Raw genomic sequence first — 20,815 nt, forward strand, 5'->3', positions numbered from 1 at the left:
TCTAGCTGGTCTCATTGCTTGAGGGCATCACATCAGAACAGCAGTAACAACGTGAACAATGTTCAGTTTTGCTCTAGACTACTACGTGTAAGTAATTCTTAGAACAGTTGTAGCTTACTAAATTACAGCTTGCTTATGCTGACAAGTTACTAATTGACTAATCAAATTTCAGACAGCTCCATTCTGTTTTATTCAGAATTGAGCCCACGAGAGTAATTCAGTTGGTTATGACACTCAGAGGCTTAGCAAATACTCTAAAGGCTTCTGAATCCTATTAAACCTTATGCAGTATTTCCAAATCCATACATTTGAAAGTCATGAGTAAAATACTGGTAAAGCACAGAAGGTTTTCTTGTTATTCTGGTTAGACCTCAACCATCACAAATAAGAATTTAGCTAAAAAAAAAAAAAAAAGAGTATTTTCACACTTTCACAAGATTCACAGAGATGCGGCTTTCAGAAAAAAAAACAGAAATAAATACTGTTACAGTTGGAAATGCTACCTTTAACATCAGCATTCCGATCCACACAGCGACAATACACAGGACAAAAGGAATCACAATAATATCTGATTTGCATGTCAGTAACATGTGAATAAGAGCCTGTGCAAAGTCCAAAGTTAAAAGGCTGGCATTGCCTTCCATGACACTTAGATCTGGCCAACAATGAAGGAAGATATGCATAGGGGGAGAAAGGAAGGGTGTACTGCACCCTGACAAGTCAGCACTGCACAGGGTGCAGTGCCTGCCAAAGGGAAAGAGAGGCCTGCACCAAGAAAGAGAAGGATGTGAGAGTTAGATCCAAGACCTCAAAAGAAAATTTAAGCATACCATGAACACCACTGCAAACCTTGAAACATATTCAATCTTATGAAATCAAATGCCTCACAATAAATCATTAATACTAATGCTATACAGCAAACTTGGTTGTCTGCAACATCAAGTTCTTACCTCCCCTTCACATACACACTAATAAATATTTTGCATGTATATTGGGCTTTGCATTCACATACTGCAAGGCATTCACTTGTGTCATTTGAAGGAACTTATAAGCAGCTGGTCCGTAAACAGGACACGAAAAATACATTTAACAAGTGCCAAAACCACTTGAAGCCCACATAGAGAAGTATTCTGTACTAGCTGTTATTCCTAGACTTCTAGCATTTACCAGTAATTTCTTTAAGGTCTAATAGTTCCTATAAGGTATAGCACAGTATTTCTATTAATAAACTACCACACCTGTTTGTGTAAAATAAACAAAATCCGCTTCCAACAGAGGAAAGTTACAAACCACTGAGATTTAACAGCATCAGAGCAGTAAGAGATCAACATCAAAGCAACAAGAGATTTGTCCCTGCCCATTGCAGGGGGGTTGGAACTAGATGATCTTAAGGTCCTTTCCAACCCTAACTATTCTATGATTCTGTGACAAAACCCAACAGTGCATGGCATACTGCAGGCCAAAGCCTGGCCTGTGCCACCTAATTTTAAGTCTATGATTAAAAAAAGAGTTGTACAAACATCTTCACGATTAGTCGCAAAACAACAAAATGAACAGGGCAGGGTCCCACGTGTGTAACAACACCGCAGGCTACAAGAAAACCGACACAAGAGTGAAAAACGTTAAAAGGTGCTCGCTGCCACCTCCCAGCAGCAAGCAACCCATTGTCTAGCGCTTCCTCCCGAAATCGCATAGTTAGGAGGCTGTGAAGCTGGGAGCGAGCTGGCAGCCGGGTACCAGGCGGCATCGCTGCCTGGGTCTGAAAGCTGGGCCGCTGCTCAGCATCTTGGTTTCGACACCAGCAGCGGAGGGAGCCACTTCCCGAGGCTGCGGCCGCATCCCCCCGCGGCAGTAACGCTTCGCATGCCGCTGCTCGCATCTGCCCGCCGCGACCTACGAAACGCAAAACCACGAACACAGATGGAGTTAGCAGAAGCCCCCGCGGCCGCAGGCACCCCCCGCCGCCCCTCCCGCCCAGCAGCACTTCATATGTATCCCGACGGGGTTAATACTCAAGGCCCCACAGAAACAGGCAGCCTTGCTAAGTTAGTTAGCAGCAACACATTGTCTAATTGCGTGCCCTAGTTGGTGACTCACTCAAAGGCTCACCCCTGGGGATTGATGGATGAGGAGGCTGAGATGTGCAGCGAAGGGAAGAAGGCAGGAAGGAAGGAAGGAAGGAGGGAGCAGCCTGGCTTGGTGGTGCCCAGTTTCCCCCACCCCGTGTGCGGCTATCGAAAAGGGGGAAGAGAGGGGCAGGAACTGAACCTCGTCCCTTCCCCTCCACGCGGTTCCGCCACACAGCGGCCGCAACGCGCCGCCGCCTCCATCTGCTGTGTGGCAGCCGCTGCCTCCCAGGGCGAGAGAGGGAAACCGGGGCGGGGCTCGCCGCCGCTTCCTCCCTCCCAGCCGTTTCTTCCCTCCCGCGTTGCTTCCTCTTTCCCCGCCGCCGTAGCTCACTTCAGCCCGCCGCGGGATCGCTTTCCTCTGCCCGCTTCCCGTAGGTGCTGCCTGGCGGCTGAGGGGAGGGCCGGAGCGGCTGTGGCCGTCCCCGTTCCTCCTCAGCGCGGGGCATCGCTGGAGGGTGGCGATAAGAGGCTTCAGAGCTGCTCCCAGGGCCGAAAGCCCGGAAGGGTTTGGGGAGAGGAGGCTGGGTCCTCTCTAGCACTCACACAGATGTCTAGCCTCGGTGCAGGTGCCAACGCACCCGTATCTCTGCAGCTGCAGCATTGTAGAGGTGTTTGACAATAGCACAGAGCCTTCCCCTTAGTGTATGAAGGAGCTATCTGCGTACACTTTGCAGTTGGAAATACCGGTGGATTTTTGCTGCAACACGACAAGCTGTACTACTTCTGTACTGCTACTACTGCATACCATTAATGGTTCACAGCTGTGCCAGGGAAGGTTTAGGCCGGGTATTTGCAAACTTTTTTTTACTGAGAGGGTGATCAAACTCTGGAACAGGCTTCCTAGAGAGGTGGTCAGTGCACCCCATGCCTGTCCAGTTTTGTCTGGACAATGCCCTTACAATGCTTTAGATTCTGGTCAGCCCTGGAAGGGTCAGAACTAGATGATTGTTACAGGTCTCTTCCAACTGAAACAGTCTTTTTTTTTTACACTGGGGTGGTTAAATTCATTGGGCTGGTTTTAAGTACCATTTATCTATAAGCAGGGCCTGTGTTTTCCCTCTGATTCCTGGCAACGGTAGCTTTCCTGTGTTCTGTCAACTCAGCGAGTTAATGGGGAAAAGCGTGACTACAGAGCTGGAGCATTTAACCTGTTTTTCCTTTTCTCTTTACCCTTCCTTTCTTCTTTCAACCTTTTCTTTCTTTGACACCTAATTGTAGGGTTCCACTCATCTGCAAGTACACACATAAATTTATTAGGAGACAGGATGATTTGTAACCTGGTATAAATTGGAACTAATAAATGTGACCAACAGAGGTAAAGTTCTTCACTATGAGTGTGGTGAGGCACTGGTACAGGTTGCCCAGAGAAGCTGTGGCTGCCCCATCCCTGGCAGTGTTCAAGGCCAGGCTGGACAGGGCTTTGAGCAACATGGTTTAGTGGAACGTGTCCCTGCCTGTGGTGGGGGGGTTGGAACCAGATGATCTTTAAGGCCCCTTCCAAACCAAACCATTTTATGATTCTGTGATAATGCAAATTCCTGCCTGCACACTGAAGAGGATCCATATTATTTAAACTATGGTTCATTCTAAGAAACAGACAGCATAAAGACTTGATAATTTTAGGGTTTTTTTGGTGTTTATTTTGGGGTTTTTTGTTTGGTTTTTTTTTTTTGAGGGATAAAAGGAGGAAAGTGGGAGCTCTGACAACAACTACAATGATTTTAACATTCTAGGGGCCCTCTGAATTCCAGCTTATTGGAAGTCATTTTCTGCTTTTTCCCTTTATCTTCCTTCTGCTACTCTTTTTTTTTTTTTTGACTACCATTCACTCCCCATCCTTCTTACTACTTCATATAAACACCCTATCATTCCCCTCTGCATTGCGTCCTTCCTGTTCCCACCTCCCACATCAGCATCGGAAAGATGCATCGATTCTGCTGCTCACTGCGAATGCTGCCAGCCTCTCTCCCTTCTGCTGCTGCTTATGATTATGAAAATAAAGCCGATACCAGGCCAAGCACTGACAGAAGCAGGGCAAAACACCAAGCAGCTATAGTAGTATCCTAGAGAGTAAGACGCCTCACACTGCTGATTCTTGCATGCACAGCAAAGTCTAGTTACTGCTATGAGGAGGATGGCCTGAACATTTTAAAATACTGGGTTGAAGCAGAATTATTGATAAGCATTTTCCTGGCCAAAAGACGCATCAAAGCATTCTGCCAAGCCTTGAGGTGACTCAAGTTTTAAGCCAAATTCTGTGATTTGCCAAAACCTTACATTAAATTGAGGAAGGCAAGGCAGCATATTGCTGACATTTCTATGATATGTACCGTGCATATCTTAACATGTACCAGAATTGGTAGGACAGACTAATATGAAAACATAGAAAATAGAGAAATCACTACGGCAATTCCATATGGTAATTTTAGTAAAGAAATTACTGGGATAATATGGTTGAGCATGTCCAGTGTGAACTATGTAACATTCAGGCTCTTCAATAGAGGCAATGTGACTTGCTGAAATGCCTAACATTTTCTGACAATTTTTGTTGCTGTGCAAAACTCTTTTGCCTGTAGTGAGAGGTTACTAGTTCAGAAGTGATGGAAGTTAACTGCCCAATGATGATCTGGGCTGATGGAAGAACTTTCCCCCGTTGCCATTTCTACAGGTGATAATTCCTGGCAGAATAATTGAGCAAGAGAGATACCGACTGGCTATGAAATCTTAAATCAATGCCAAAAAAAGTTGTTAGAAGACAGGAGGAAAGAGGACTAAGGAACACAACATCCCTTATAGTGCTGTGCCTTAGTGTAGCCGGTAAAAACGCAGTGGCTGCTCCATACTCAAGTCTGAATTCTTACTGTACAGAGAGGGAAAAAAGAGATCAAGTTTTTGTTATGCATTATACAGAACCAAAAATGGGCACATACTAAATTATTTTTCCTTTTTGGGTCACCTTTCAGATCATAAGGTCATTATAAACTGTCTCAGCACTTTTACAAACTGGAGTCTGCTCAAACCATAATACTTAAAAGTTTCCCTTTGAATAGGCCTAATTTTCTCTGTCATTTGTTTTCACTTTTTATTTATCTGCAGAACATAAAAAGTCAGAAAAAGATTTTATTTTCCCCTACATATCATATAATTTACATCAGTCACCCCAGGACACCACTGGGGTGTCATTTAAATACAATGAATATAAAGTAATGAAGTTCTTGCTGGAGAGGATGGCCACAATTCTCGGAGAAAGAGAGAGAGAAAGTTTCCAAAGCATGTGGAGAAAACACAACAGGAGACTGAGTGAATTCATCACACCACAAAAATGTCTCTCTCCTGTCGACAAAGTCATTAAAGGAAAATGTACCATTGTTACTCTAGATGCTTGCATTCCTTTAGCATAATAACCTCAGTATAGAAGCATTGGTGCGAAGAGAATTTGCACACACAAGAGAAAGAAAAAAATATTAAAAAAAACAAAAAAATCCCTATTATGTAATGAAAGAAATCCTGCATGCTCCAAAGAGATGGAGCCTCTGCAGAAGCCACAACTAATAAGGAACCATATGCAGTGGTACAGGATGGTTTCTTTTCCTCCTGCCAACAAGTCAAAGTAAATGCCAACAGGGACAATTCCTTTCAGATAACCCACAAATTATATTCTCCTGTAATTACACAAATGTTCTGCCTTTTGCTGATCCATAGCCATCCCGGTTTTTAACATCCCTTTCCCATTTCCCTTTTCATATTCATTTACTTCCAGTAATTTCTTCAGTCTCCATTAAAGCAATCTGTGAGGAATGCAGAGATTAGAAAGGTTTGCTGTGTTCAATTTTATTTAATTCTTTGGCAAAGGGTGCCCAAATAAGAGAAAGTGTCACATGCATACAGTAAATAATAGCATATGCCAGTTTCAGAAAATAGGTTGTATTTCTGTGTATCTCCCTCAAGGAAATACCACTTTAAAGCAATCCACCGTGCAGTCCCTGGTAAAAAAAGGTACTGTTCGAAAGCTGCAGCAGAAAGCCTTCTCTTTATTATAAATTATTCTATGGTATGGCAAAGTTCTGTTTGCTGTACTATTTAAAATAGAAACGTGCTAATTAAATTATGACTTTTATTGTCAAAACCATACAGAAATTTAATACATAGAAATACATAGTTTTTTTTTAATAGAAAAGCACTACATTGATTAAAGCAAGGGAAATTTGTCTTTGTTTTCAGCAGCTGCATTGGAACAGGGAGCCTACTCAGAAATGAGCAAAGTACTATTGAGGAAACGTACCAGCAAACACCAAATCATACGTGTTAATTACAACAAATATGCTTGCAGACAACAGTGAGCATGCTAGTTACCCATCATTTACTGCCACTGAAGCGCAGGGAAGTGAACTGTTTTGCTGGCAAGTGTCCCAATTAATTGGGCGTGCTATTTATTAGGGCGCTGATTAAAGTGTACTCTGCAATATAATAGTCAAGTATGAAGTTGCCAGCTCTTATTTACTCCTGGCTCATATGGATGAAAGCAGGAGAGTACACTAGCACAATATGAAATAATGGTGTATTCTGTGCCAAAATGGATTTAAGGCAATTGCAATACCAGGAAATTAAAGACCTGAAGAAACAGAATTAGGGAGCACCATGATCCTGAAGATCGAAGTTTGTGTTGTGTAATCCAGTTGCGACCAAGACCTTCAATCTATAGTAGTCATTTTGCACATGTATTAATGCTCCTTTTGGATGCAAACATCATATGCACACCCTTAAGTAAGCAACATACAAATGAAACAGAAAATATGATAAAAGCAGATGTTCATTCCTGACAGATCTGAGTCAATTCACTTGAAGAGAAACTACTTTGAGAGGTCCTTTTCCCAGGCACAGGCTCTTTTCAGCCTCTCCAGTTAACTGCCCTGAGACTGTAGCTTAAATAATGCTGGTTTGTTGTATGCTATTCAAAGCCATGGCTTCCACAAGTGAGGTTGGGAGTTTCCACAGACAAATAAGGAAAACTTATGCTAACAATTGTATACATTATCTGAAGTAACGCTTGAGGTTTGATCTCAACCAAGATAACTGCCAGAGCAAACCAAAATCATGATTTGTAGCAGCAAAGAACTTGGTCCTGGATCATTCTTAGCTTACCTTGTTAGCACTAATGCAAGATCAGGATAGAGGGCCCAAATGGCCATGATTATTAATGAACTTACAAGTCTGCACATGCTTTTGTTCCTACCTACTTCCTAAAGTGGTCACAGTAGTTTGGCAACATCCTGAATCGTGCCTCTATAGCCAGAGATACTCAAGGGTGACCTCTAGGATTAGAGGGCTCCAGCTAAAAGGCTCTAACAACAGAGTTGGTCCAGAGTCTTTTTTACACAGCTGACCGTGCCCAAAAAATACACAGCTCTGAAAAGAGCACCATGACAGTATGCTGGATGTTCTGTCAGGGAGCAGAAACAGGGAAAAATGAGAGCAGGAAAAGGAGGCAAAGCTCCAGTTCTCCCAAGCAAAGGGAAAAGCCAACACTAGTAGCCAGAGATTCCTCTAGCTAGGAGGCAGGTAGCAGCTTTAGCTAAACGTTGTCCGTATGGATCTCAAAGAACTCACTGAAGCAAAACCAATATCAAGCGATTCATCACCCATGTAATCACACCTGCCCATTATTCTTGCTGTCCTGCCCACCACCATTTAAATGAAACCACCATTCCGCACAAAATGCACAAAGTAGCTTAACCCCAGTTGAACCAGAAGCACACTGATTAATAGCAGCATATATTATGACAACTAGGATATCAGGAGTAGGTTTCAGTTTTGGATGCAGTCACCTAAAATTAGGTGTCTACATGTGGGCTGGGTTTAGGTTTTGATTGGTGTCAGTGGAAACCAAATTAACATGGTCAGTGCAGGCAAGAGATCAGTTCATCCGAAAGTAGACCTGTATGTCTGACCATCGGACTTCTCTAGAAGCATTTACTAGGGCTGAGTTTAATTATCTATGTCAAGTACTCTGGGCTATGTTGTCTGGCCTTCATCTGCCTTTCCAGAGAGTATAGGGCTTCATGTAGGTCCTGACATGTATGTCCAGCCCCACAGTGATTTCTTAGATAGCCCACGGCATCTGTAATAGCACCAGAGACTTAATTTTAAACAAGTGAATTGAACATAATGGGAGCTTAAACTTCTAGCTTAAATGTAAACATTTGCATTGCAGACAACCAAACTTACATGTCTGAACCTGGAATTCAGCTCTCCTCTAGCTGCCATTTGTGCAAGGAAAATAACATGTACATACAGTTATTGTTTATTTCTATTAGATACGCAAATTGGAGTATTATGTTGCTTGAAGAAAATTTGCAGGCTTCTGAATCCTTTGTGTCCTTAACAAAAATACATGTGGGGTCATTTTGCCATGGAAAGCAGGTGGAATCCTCAGGTTAACTATTTCCAAATGACATGCTTAGGTTATTATGGACTCCTGTTGTAAGCCTTTGAAAGATAAGAACCCAGAACACTGAGCTTTGTCTACAGAGAAAACATAAGCAGAGAACCTAAGTTTTTTCTAGACTGCATATTAATAAAATGGAAGTTTCCAGAATCACTCCATTCCAAACAGTGAAATATAGGAATAGTGCCAGGAATTTGCATCAAATTACTCCTGGACTGCAGAATAAATAACATCAGCCACAGGTTGTTAACGATTTAATTTCCTCAGTTTTCTAAAACAAATTCATGTTATTTGACCATGCAGAGCAGATAGAATGCTGAGTTTATGGTTACCCAATACTTTTTAATCCCTTAACATAGGTGCCCGGTGGTGGCACTCTGTGTACATTAGATATGAGTTACAAATGTATCAGAGAAACTTTTATTTTCTCCCTCTGAATAGATGTTTAAATATTTAGGGGCAGATTCCATTGCTACATGGACACAGCTGGACAACTTGGCCTCCACGTTTTAGATTTTAGCACTAAGCTTCCAATGTAAAATAACGTGTGATCTGTAACACACAGGAAAGCAGTAAGACCTGGTTTTAAGGGAAGAGTACATGTTTCTGTCTTTCTTATCGATATGAAGCACTGCCTTCAGCAGAGCTCTTGAGAATATCCTTACCTCTTCTCTAGACAGTCTTGCTTTTGTATAAGGTGCTTCTCTGGCAGCTTTGGTCATTTCTATAGCTGGAAAAGCGAGTAGGATACTTTTTTATTTCCTTGCTATTTCTTTCCAATTTCCATTCTACCAGTTTCAACTTAGCATCATGATGGAAAATGCAGAGGCATTTAAAAGTACTTCTAGACTAATTATTTTTTTTTTTAAATTATTAAAAAGTTAGGATGTAGATTTTGAAGTATAGACAATGTTCAGATCAGCCAAAGGACATAGCCAGTCACCCTTTCTAATAATCAATATTATAACTGTGATCAGCTAAAGCATTTTAACTGGGAATTGCTACAGAGTCCTAGTTAAAGAATTCTTTAATTTAGAGAGATTCTTTCCTTATTCTTGTTATTCTTTTCATCCTTCTGTTACAACATATTTTTATTTATAAGGCTCACATTCACTTGTCCAGTGCCAGGAGAGACAAAGCATGAGTGCATGGTACTTGTGCAAGATTATGTGAATGCTGTAGGATGTGTAGTCTGATAGAAACCTGTACCAGTGCCAAGAGCAAAGAGACAAGGAGGAAAAAAAAAAAAAAAATTAAAAAAAAAATATATCCTCTCAGTGCAGTGATTGACCACTCTAAAATTTGTCCAGGCTTTCAAAATTCCTCCAAAATTGCTTTCTCACATCTAATATAGCTCTGGATTTTACTGTTACAAAAAAATACTCTGTTCTCAATTCTGTGAGTATACTGAACAGTTCATATATTTTAGTGGGTTTCATGAATGTCAGGTTCTTATTGGGGATTAGAGTTTTTGAGGGATGGGAGGCTTTTGGAAGATTTATTATAAAGGTCACTGTCTACTTCAGATTTTTTTTCTGTGGTAATATGCTAATGCTAATGGCATCCAGCACAGTAGAGAAAGATCTTGCACAGTTTTGAAAGTTTTACAGATGCAATTATAAGTGAGAGTGAGCTGCTAACTTCATTTAGTCTTTTCTAAATCCTGCACACATAGCCAGATAAGACAGATAGATACATTAAACATTAATCCTTCTAAAAATGTTGTTCCACTTGTGGCCAAAACAGTATTTTATGGCATTCATTGCAAAGGTCAGCTAGATGTTTTACACAAAATAGCACCTTCTTGTATCAGTTGGAAAATGACTTATGCTTCAGTTTCCTTCCTCACATGATAGCTTATTCTTTGAGCAATTGCAAAAATAAATACCATAGAAAAAGAAAACTTACATTACAATCCACTTCTTTCATGACGTTTCCATGGAGTTGGTCAGTCATTAATGAACATCTGAGAAGTAGATACCTGGTCCAACCTTGTTTGGTAAAACAGTTTCTTCTGCTTTTTCACAGAAGAGCATGTAGTGTATAAAGGGGCTGCAAGATTCATCATTACGTAGTATGTCAACAGATTCATGTGATGGAAGTGTTGACCGCTTGCTCATAACATGGGTATCTTCTTCCACTAGCTGTTCTATCAAAGTCAGCTTTCAATTAGACAACATAATCTTAAAAATCATCTGGTTTTATTGATTGGCTTGTGGCCTTGAATGACATATTTCTGTAGATGATAAGTGACCTGTATTAAAAGTCCTGTTCATCATCTGATATCCTGCAGGTGCACATCAGCAACAGAAAGTCACAGTCCATGCTGGCACTGCAGATTTTGCACTATCCCACTTTTACTGAATTGGGCCTTTTATAGCATCAATATTTCAATAGGTATGCACCTACCCTGACAAACAATGTGCTTTTGTTAAACTGCCTGCCCAATCTCCACAGATCTTGAAGCAGCATTGAAAACAACTGCTCTTCCAGTGTGGACAAAATCAGTTGAGTTCAACACCTACTGTAACAAATCCTTCTATACACTGCAAGGTAAATCCTATGCAGGCAAGTTGTCCCATGAGCCCCTGACAGGCATGATTTGCTATGGTGAGCAATGAATTTACCTGACCTTGTCCACACTAGTGAGACAATTTCTACTAGTACTTGAGTGGTTCTGAGGGTAGAAAATTATTTTTGACACTTCTCATCAAAAACAGGTAATTTTTTCTAGAGAAGGCATAGCCCCAGTGACATTACATAGCTGATGTGCTGAAGTGCAGCAGGGTGAGTTAAGGACACGCAGTCATCACTCAGAAAGACACTTGTTTTAAATTCAGAATACTTTCATAGGTAGAATTGTACTTACGAAAAGTTGTATTGGTAATTTCACATACAATGGTCTACAGAAAATAATCATACATGTTGTGTGCAGCTATTAAATAAGGTAGACTTCAAACATAGTAAGAGCCAAATTACCCTCTCACACCAGAGTAAATCAAGAGGGGTACCACTGAAAGCCAATGAGTTACTTGTACATGAAAAAAACTAGTATTTCTGAAAACATGATATAATAAAGTTCCTTCTTCTCATTTGATTTTCATGACTGCCTTAAGCTATGTCTCTATTGGATCCAGAACATAAAATGGGGAGAAGAAGGGGGAGCAGGGAAGGAGCGTAATAGTAGGACTACAGGCTGGGCAGTCAGGAGAAGAGTGTCTGTCCCATTCTCATTTACTCTGAGATACAGAGCAAACAGCTTTCAGACATACTAAACATTTTGAACATACTAAGGGCTGTTTATTTCAGATGTGTAAAATGCTGTAACTTGCCAGTAAACATAGCTAAGCATGCAAGTGCGTGCATGAAGATAACATATTAGTTACAAGAATTGTCCTATCATTATCTTTCACTTCTTTCCTGAATCACCTAGAATATGCCACAATTTAGCAAGAATCTCATGATAAGTAGTGTCAGAAATAGCTTTTTTTTTTTTCCAAGCTGCTGTCTATTTTAGACATAACATCACCCTTTACTGTAGCCTTCCACATAAAAGCAACATGAACAGTAATGTCTCTAAGGAAGCATGAATGATTGGCTTGCAGATTCTGTACCAAAAAGAGAGTTTATTTACTCCACACAGGTCATAAATTTCCTTAGAAAAACTGTCAGTGTTAATCTACATGTGGTGTTTAGTAAATAGAGCTTTCCTCTGATTCCCTTAATCCATGTTCTTCAATTGTCAAAAACAGTGGAAAATTGTTTTCTTGTGCCTAAAAATACAAATTATTCTAGTTCTTTAAAACTGAGTGGAAGCAAATAGCTGAAAGACTTTACATGTTCTTCAGCAAGATGGGCATTTAGACATGGAAATGTGAAAGGATAAGGAGAGTAACACAAAGTAGAAAGTTACCTAAAGGCCGGTCTGCTTCTCTTACTTGAAGCAGCACCTTATTCCATGAAGGCTGTCATTGAAATCAGTGGAACTGCAGATAGAATAAGGCTTTTCTTTCCATCTTACCAAGGGGGGGGGGACTTAAAAAAAGGGTGGGATCTGCCTTTTCATGTAAAGGGCTTTTATCTGCTCAAAATCACGCTAACCTCAGGGTGCCAAGCACTGTATGTTTGAAAGCATTCCAAGGATGGGAAGAGCTGCTCTATCTTCTCCACTACAAAGGGAAGCTTCATAGTAATGAGAGCTGCTGTGGTCTTCCAAGAAGGGTTTTGCATCTGCTTTGCCCCCTCTGAGGACCTCATACTTGTTCCTCCTGGATTTTTCCAGGTTACGTCTTTATATGCTTAAATTAGGGAAACACTTGAGTGACTGTCTTCACAATGAATTTTGCCATAAAAGGTCAGAAGGACTTCTCCCCTTCTCTCATCCTTTTCAGTATGTATGCATTTAATAAATCATCTCAATATTTATAAGATAAACTAGAATAACAGGTTTTGGTATTACATCACGTAAGCTCTTAATATCCCAAGGTCAGAGAATCCTATTAACATTTGACTGCCTGGTGTTAATGGTGAAGATTTTACTTACTCATGTTCCTTCTGGGGCCTGACCAGCATTTGAAAGAAATAGTGTAAAATTTATCATACTAACCATAACTGAATTATGAAGTGTGTTATGAAAAAAAAATCCAGGATTTGTACAAGACTCATTTTTTTTTTCTTTTCTATCACTTCAAAGCAGACTATTTAAAGAAAAAAAAAAAAAGCTGCAGAGAATTTTGACTTCTGAACTGAGAGTATAAGCCAGTTTTTAGCCCGTAAGGAATTTTTATGGTTGAATTATAGACTTCTAAAAGATACAATTTAAAACTGAACTGCTGACAGTCATTCTGATCATATTTTATAAGCTACTATTAACTAAGATGAGACCTTAAAGGAGAAATAGATCCCGTATCTATCTGCTGACTCTAGGGCTTCTTATCCTTTCCTCTAAAACAGTGAAGCCTACTGTCAGGGAGAATATTGGTCAGATTAGACTGACTACAGATCCAGTCCAGTCTAGCAAGCCCAGTGCTGCTATAGAGGCTTTGCAAAACTTAATTGCCAACTACTCCATCTGTACTGAGCACACACAAGAAAAACCTCAACAATTTTCAGCAGCTTCTAACTCAGCCAAGTTCGGGTGGGTCCTTTTGGTCAAGGGCAACAAAAGGAACTTATCTGATTTTTCCCCCTTATTCCTCTCCTACCAAGGAAAACTTCCCATCTCAGCTCTGAAATAGATATTGGGGTGATTCTAAGAAATTTAAAACTATTGTGAAACAATGGGTTTCCTCTTAATGCTGATCTTACAAGTAGCAGAAGTATTTCTGCTGGTAGTTTCCAAAAAATTCAGCTTGAGGCAGACTCAGGATTGAAAAGCTCATCCTGAACAGTAAAAAACTGGCAATGATATGTGAGTGAAAATAAGGTCTTACACTGGAAAGTGGTAGACAAGCTTAACTGCATATACTGCTGGCAGCTTCACCTATAATATTTTTTCTGCCAGATGTCTTTTATTACTAGACAGAATCATTCCTGGGATGTCTAATGTTTTGTCATCTGCACCTATGACTTATTTTTGGATTGATGTTGTTGTCTCCTGTGACTTCGCTGCGAAATCCGCAACAGCTGACTAAGGGATCGACCCTGTGTTATGCCCTGCACCCCCAAGGTCCTGAGGCCATAGCTGATGTGGGGCTCACATCTGTTATTGAGTGAATTTTCAGGAAAGAAAGGGCAAAAGCAGACTAATTTTTATAGTTCCTCAAATAGTTGGTTTGCTGTGTCCATTGCACTTACTGTTTGACATTACTGAATGCTTTCTTCTCTTTCACTCCTGTAGACTGCACCACCTCTTTCAGTGCTGTATGTTTTCATCCTTTTTAGAACAAGTCTATTACTATTTACTATTTTTCTATTGCTTCAGCTTTAAAACTCACCTTGTTAACAAAGAACGTGCCTGGGTTTTTTTTCTGCCATTCATGCTATTGAGAATTTACAATGGGAATCCTCACTGTTGCAACACTGAGGGAGTAAATGTAAGGACTTGGTGGTGAGCTTGTGGTTGGGAGCATTAAAAACAACCTCTCCTACTCGAGACTGACTTAGATCTTGTAGTATCTTCTGTGTGAGCTTTATGGAGCTTGTATCTGGACAGAGTGCACTTCATTAGTCCCTTAAAAAGCAGCATGCAAAATTTAGGAACTCTGCAAGGATCCAAATGTATAAACCCTTTTTAATTACAAACAGTTATACCACCCACTTTCCCTACAGTTAGTCAAGGGAACCAGTTTTCATTGAGGTCAACAGAAAAAATAACCGTGAAGTTTCTGGCTCATGCTGGTTTTATATGTGCTGAATGAAGTAAAGAAAAAACAAGAACATTTAAGCTCTCATTTTCTAGCCTTTATATTTCTAGAACAATGTGATGATTTTATCTGAATTTATTCAGGGAGAAAAACACCACCTTTTCCTCATTCTAAAACTAGTTACACAGAAGTTGGGAGGAGGATGAATGGAAAGGGACAAAGTCAGTCTTGCAGTGAAAAAAAACGTTTGTCCCTAACTATGAAAACCCCAACAACATGCTACAGTTAATTTTTAGTTTGCATGCTGCAAGCATTAAAAAAAAAAAAAAGAAAAAATACAAAATTTACTTGAAAAAGCCAGGCCATATATTTCCCTAATGTACTACACATTCACATTTTTACTGCCAGAAAACACAGGCCATACTTTTCTCTTTCAAATGCTGTTGTAAGATGACAAGTAGGCCCACGGTTCTTTCCTCGCAATGATGACATGGTCATTTGCTGCTTTAAACCTCATTGAAATAAATTTAGTTCCAATGGGGCATAAAAGGCTGCAGACAGGGAGGGAAATGGGAGAACCCTACAGTAGGACTGAGACCTTGGCTTGCAGTCCATGCTTATTAGAGAAGCAGAAAATACATCATTTAGGGGAAAAAAAAAATCAGAAGCAGTAACTATTTACTTTGTTGTTTGCGTAACATGCATTTCACTGTGTGCCACAGAAAAGCCAACTCTTTTTCAGTAGTGACACAGCAGGTTTCTTACCAGCATTTAGAACTCTTCTCCTGGCATTACTGGGTGCAGAGCCCTGCTAATCTTTGGATTTCTGAGAATCGAACACGTACTTTTATATCTCAAAAGGTATATGGTAATAGTTAGTACTCCATTTTATACTGAGGGAAGACTTACTAAAAGGCTTGCCTGAAATCACAGAGCAAATCAGCATCAAATCCCGAGGCAGAACGCAAGAGTCTCGGCTCTCCGTCCTCACATCCTCCTGAAAATACTGTGGGGAAAAGTCATATTCTCAAGATTGATTTCTTTTTCATGTAATCATCTTACAGACTTTTACATCTTTATGCTTATGTTTGTATCAGGAACTAAAACACTAAAAAGTAGTGCATGGTGCTGAAATATTAAATCCTTTCGACTAATTCTGGGACACAAAGAATCTTCTTTTATCTGGGTTGTAAATCAGTGGGGCAGGGAGGCAGGAGTTAAACAAACTACAGTAGTCCGTAGACTGACTATGAATGCTGTAGTTACAGAACTCATTACCACATGACTACTTAACGGACCAAATAATGTGCTAATCTAGAGTTACTATTTGTCATACTTAAGAAAAAGCAAAGAATAGCTGGGCAAGCAGTCAATTTACAACCAGAGCAAAAGTAAAGCACTGCCAAGAGACACTGAGGCTTATCTTGCCCCTACTGAAATGAATGGAAATTTGGGCAAAACCTTTCCTAGCATTAAGCTGACTTAAATTCACACATTTTGGCTCGATGCACGCGTTCACAAATGCATAAAAAACTTTGGGAAGGTAGATGTTGGAAAGAGAATATTGGCAAGTCCTTAACTATAGTAATAATTGCTGACATTGCTGTAGTCACTCTGACTAAAAATATCCAATACAATAACAAACCTAGTGAACCCATTCATTTACTCCTGTTTCACAAAGGCTATTTACATACATAGAGAAGCTCAAAATATATTCTGTAGTCGTCATATTTACAGCACATCCCAGCCCAACAAACTGTCATCGAAACTATTTGTTTAGGGAACTTCATCCAGGTTAGAATCTTTCAAATCTGGCAATTATTTTTCATCTTGAGCATACGATGCTTACGACAGCAGTATGCTGGGCCCATGTTTGATAAATGTTAATGGTAAACAAGCTCAGGGGTGTTTAAAACATTACTTTTTGGTCCAAAAGCAACCTCATTACAGCTGTATTCACAACAGAGTTAAAAGTGAAAAGGCTGAAGGACGACTGAAGCAAATACAGCCGTACTAATGAAAATCCTGGTTTATAAAGACGATCCAAAGGTGTTTGCTAAAATGTAATTTGCAGTGCAAGCACATTTTTTCACTAACCTCCTACAATTCTCTAACATCTTAAAATATGACCCATTTTGCAACTAGGGCTAAAATTCCGAGAAGTTCTGAAATAAAACCCGAGGAAAGCCGAGCAGCAGGGTTTCTCTCCATTTCAGCCAAATCCAAGCCAACGTTCCAGATTATATATAACACAAATTATTTTTGCTGGAAAACCCCATCCAGCTTTTATGCAGGTCCATAAACGTTCCTGATACTATTATTAATTTGTCCATAACCATTGAAATAAAACTCTGGTGCTCTGAGCTGCGTTCTGTTCCAGGCTTGTAGTAAGTTCCTGTTAAACGTGTAAATGTTCAGCAGAAAGATATTTTTGCACGGAGACTGAAAATCAGCTGTGCCAGATACCTGAAACTTTGTTAGTGCGTTCAGTGGAAAATTTTATTTCGACATTCTAAATAACCGTGGACTATTTTAAGTGACCTTAAACTGGTGCTTTCCAATAACTTACTTTCGTTTATCCTAATTAAATTTTTATTTTAGTAGGAAGAGAGGTGACTGTAAAACTTTTAGTGTGACTAATTAAAAGTGGAAATGTATCTTCTTGTTTGAAATAAATCATGATTGTCAGGCTTATATAGTATTTGGACAGAAGACAACCTCTTGCCTTCTTTCTAGCACCTTTGGAATGGCTCTAATGGAATGTGTTTCCCCATCCAGCTAAAAGCTGGGGAAAGCCAAAAGAACCTATGCTCGTAAACATTTTACCAAAATATTTGTAAAAAAAAAAAAAGTTTTATGTAAGGAAACTATAGCAATTCAGAGCTTCTGAATATCCCAGTAATTGTCCTTTGGGAATGCCTGTGGCTTACTTTGGGGGGAAAAAGCAGATCCCTATGGTTGTAAGAGAAGCAGGGTGAGCACAGGAGAGGTTTGTGGTGTTAGCCAAAGTGATTGCATTTTCACAACGGGGTGGGAAACTTCTACAGGCCCTCCAACACTGGACCAGGAAAAGGAAAAATAAAATTAAAAAAAAAAAGAAAAAAAAAAAGGGGGGGGTGGAATGAAGGAAAAATTAAGAAAAATAGAGAAAAATAGAAGAGGCGGACACAGGTCCCTGCGGGGCAGTGAGTCGGGGCTGTTACTCCCCTTTTTAACCGTGGGAAGGGCAGAGGAGAGGGAGCAGGAACCCTGAGGCGGGACCCCGGGGTCCCAGCGCGTCGCGACGGGCGCGGAGCGGAGGCGGCAGGCGCGGTGCGCGGAGCGAGAGCTCTCCCCTGTGACCGAACGTCAGATCTTTTTTTCTTATTCTTTCATATGAAATGCGGAAGGAGCAGCGCTGCATGCGGACTGCTGCCGGGGCGCCTACCTTCCCCCATGGGGGTTGCTCTCGGAGAGGCTCTGGTCTGGGGGGGTGGGGGGTGGTGAAGGCGGCTGGGGTAGCGCCGGCGGAGGCTCCGCAGAACGCGGAAACAGCTGCGATGTGTCTCTTGACCCGCACCCCCTCCCCGTGCCCATGTCCCGGGGCTGTTCGCGGAGGGGCAGGCGGGACAAACCTGGCTTTTCGGCTGGGTCTGCGTGCCGGGGTTAGGGTTTGCAAAAGCTCCGTAAAAACGACGGATTCCCCCCCCTCCCCACCCCGCCACAGACAGACACACCGCCCCGAGTCACACACAGGCGGCGAGCAAGGAGCACACACGCAGCGCCGACTTTTTACAAGAAGGTGGAAGTAGCAAGTAGAAGTAAAGCCTTAGAAATTAGACGGAGGGTTGTGATAGGTCCTTATCTGCGCTGGGAGGCGTTTACACTTTTTTACTATTGGGTATGTAAATTGTTTTTAATAAGATCTGCCTTTTCTTTTTTTTTTTTTTTAAGGGAGAAAACAAACCAGACTCCCTTCACCTTAATAGTCTGAAGGGGGTTTTATAGCTTTCATTCATTCAAGGAAATGGTTTAGGCTTTAGACTAGCAGAGACTTAGGAGGAAAAAAAAAACCCACACAAGAAAAAACATTTGGCACCAGATTATTTTTACTTTTTTTTTTTTTGCAAACAAGACTTTTCATGCCTTTTTTTTTGTTTGGTTTGTTTTGTTTTTTTTTAAACAAGCCCCAAAGTGTTAATGGAAAAAAAGGCGGAGAGAAACGGGAGATCAGCGACTGTCTCCTACTACCCCCCGCTGCCCGTCCCCGTCCCCCTCCCCGTGCGGGACAGCGACTCCAAGCGAGGTTTCTCCTCCTTGAGGGGGTTGCACATTGTTGTATTTATTTTGAAGGCTGCACAAGTCTGAGGAGTGGAGCACCACGTGCTGCTGACTCTCATCAGCATAATGATCGCCTTACCCAGCGAGTCCTGTATATATAAACCACAAAAACCTAATCATTGAAATCCCAGCCTCCAAAAACCACATTCAGGACAAAAAACTCCGGGCTTTTTTTTTTTCCTTTTTTTTTTTTTCCTTTCTGCTCCTTCATCTTCGCCGACCTCAACTTCTTGGGACCCAAAATAAGTTTGTTGTTTTTTGGTTGCTTTTTATTTTAACCCTATTTTTCAGAAAGAAAAATCACTCAAACCGACACTTGACTGATTTTTTTTTTTTTTTTTTTTTGCCGCTGTTGTTCATCAGGGGCGGAAAAAAAAAAAGGAAAGATTTTTGTTCGCCTATTCAACGCAACGGACTAGGATCCAGCAGGCGTCTTCATTAAAAGGACCGGACTGAACTGAGGCTGCCTTTTCCCACAATTTACTTGGTCATATATTAGAAATCAGCCTAAGGAGGGGTGTTTTGTTGGGTTTTTGTGTTTTGATTTTTCCAGCTATGGTCCCCGCTTTTTTCCCCCTGGGACTCTGAAAGTTCAGCTTTTCTTAAGTCCTATCGTCCCAAAGGAACCGGCTAAAGCCTCCCTTTTAATTACTAGCCCTGTGACTTTCCTCTTCACCCAACAACCCCAGTAACTTGCTTTCCTCGCCGAAATAGCTTCGGGAGCGATTTTTTTTTCTGGGGAGGGGAGCCTTTTCCCAAGCCCCTTCCCGAGCTCCCGCTTCACTCCGCTTCCTGAAGCCAAAGGCAATAAGCGGGGGAGAGCGGCGACTCGTCGCCTCTGTCCCACTGAGGCTTTTTGTTTGCTCCGTTCTCCTTTTTTTTTTCCCTTTTAATATTTATCCGGAGGAGGAAGATTTCTTCGGAGGAAAACGGGACGTTCCCCTGAGCACCCCCTCGCCGGGTTTGGGAGTTTCGCTCCTCTTCTGGCGGCAGCAGCAAGCCGGGAAGCTGAACCAGCTCCGAGTTTGACTTCTCCCAAGACAACCTTTTGAAAATCCGAAAAGAGAGAAGAAAAAAAAAAAAGGAGAGGACGGGGAGGGAGGGGAAGAAAAAGGAAAGAAATTCAAGCACTTGAGGGAAGAAGCGGTGGCTAGGAGGGAAAAGAGCAGAGATTCTGCAAGAAGGAAGGAAGGAGGAGGAGAAGCAGCAGCATTTGCAGCTGGGCAGAAGCCGGGACCATGCAGTTCGCCGCCGGGCTTTGCTGAGAGGGGCAGCCCCGCACTCCGCGGCCAGACCCACTCTCTCGCTGCAGCAGACGCCCGCCCCGGCATCATCTCCCCCCCGCCCCGTCCATCTTTCTTTAAAAAAAAAACAAACAACAAAAGAAAAACAGACTGATTTTTTTTTTTTTTTTGTGCGTTTAATCCGCTTTTTTTTTTCTTTTTTTTTTTTTCCGAGTGGCTTTTTTGCCCCTCATTCTCACCCCTCCACTTTTCCATTCACCCCTTTTTTCGCTATATAGATATTTTTTATAACCCCCACCCCTCACTACACGCCTCCTCCAGCGATCCCCCTTACCGCTCCCCCCTATTCCCCCCCGCCCCCCAATTCGCTAA

The 20,815-nt window shown here is 41.4% G+C and overlaps 1 protein-coding gene and 1 long non-coding RNA gene across 2 annotated transcripts in view; both read right to left on the minus strand.

The window, feature by feature from the left end:
* Positions 1–2,284, minus strand: part of SUPT3H (SPT3 homolog, SAGA and STAGA complex component) — a 271,608-nt gene extending 269,324 nt beyond the window's left edge. The window contains exon 1 of the mRNA XM_057427527.1: positions 2,269–2,284. The gene's annotated coding sequence lies outside the window, so the exon portion shown is untranslated. The remainder of the gene's footprint in view (positions 1–2,268) is intronic.
* Positions 2,285–5,940: 3,656 nt separating this feature from the next.
* LOC130609017 (uncharacterized) lies at positions 5,941–9,335 on the minus strand. Its single transcript, XR_008974699.1, has 2 exons — positions 9,240–9,335; positions 5,941–6,112 (listed from the first exon to the last, which is right to left on the minus strand). It is a non-coding gene; the product is annotated as an uncharacterized LOC130609017 (long non-coding RNA).
* Positions 9,336–20,815: the final 11,480 nt, after the last annotated feature.

Source organism: Pezoporus wallicus, unplaced genomic scaffold (assembly GCF_028554395.1).
Source record: "Pezoporus wallicus isolate ANWC-B61680 ecotype Strahan unplaced genomic scaffold, APGP_CSIRO_Pwel_v1 contig_6464, whole genome shotgun sequence".
Lineage (NCBI taxonomy): Eukaryota > Metazoa > Chordata > Aves > Psittaciformes > Psittacidae > Pezoporus > Pezoporus wallicus.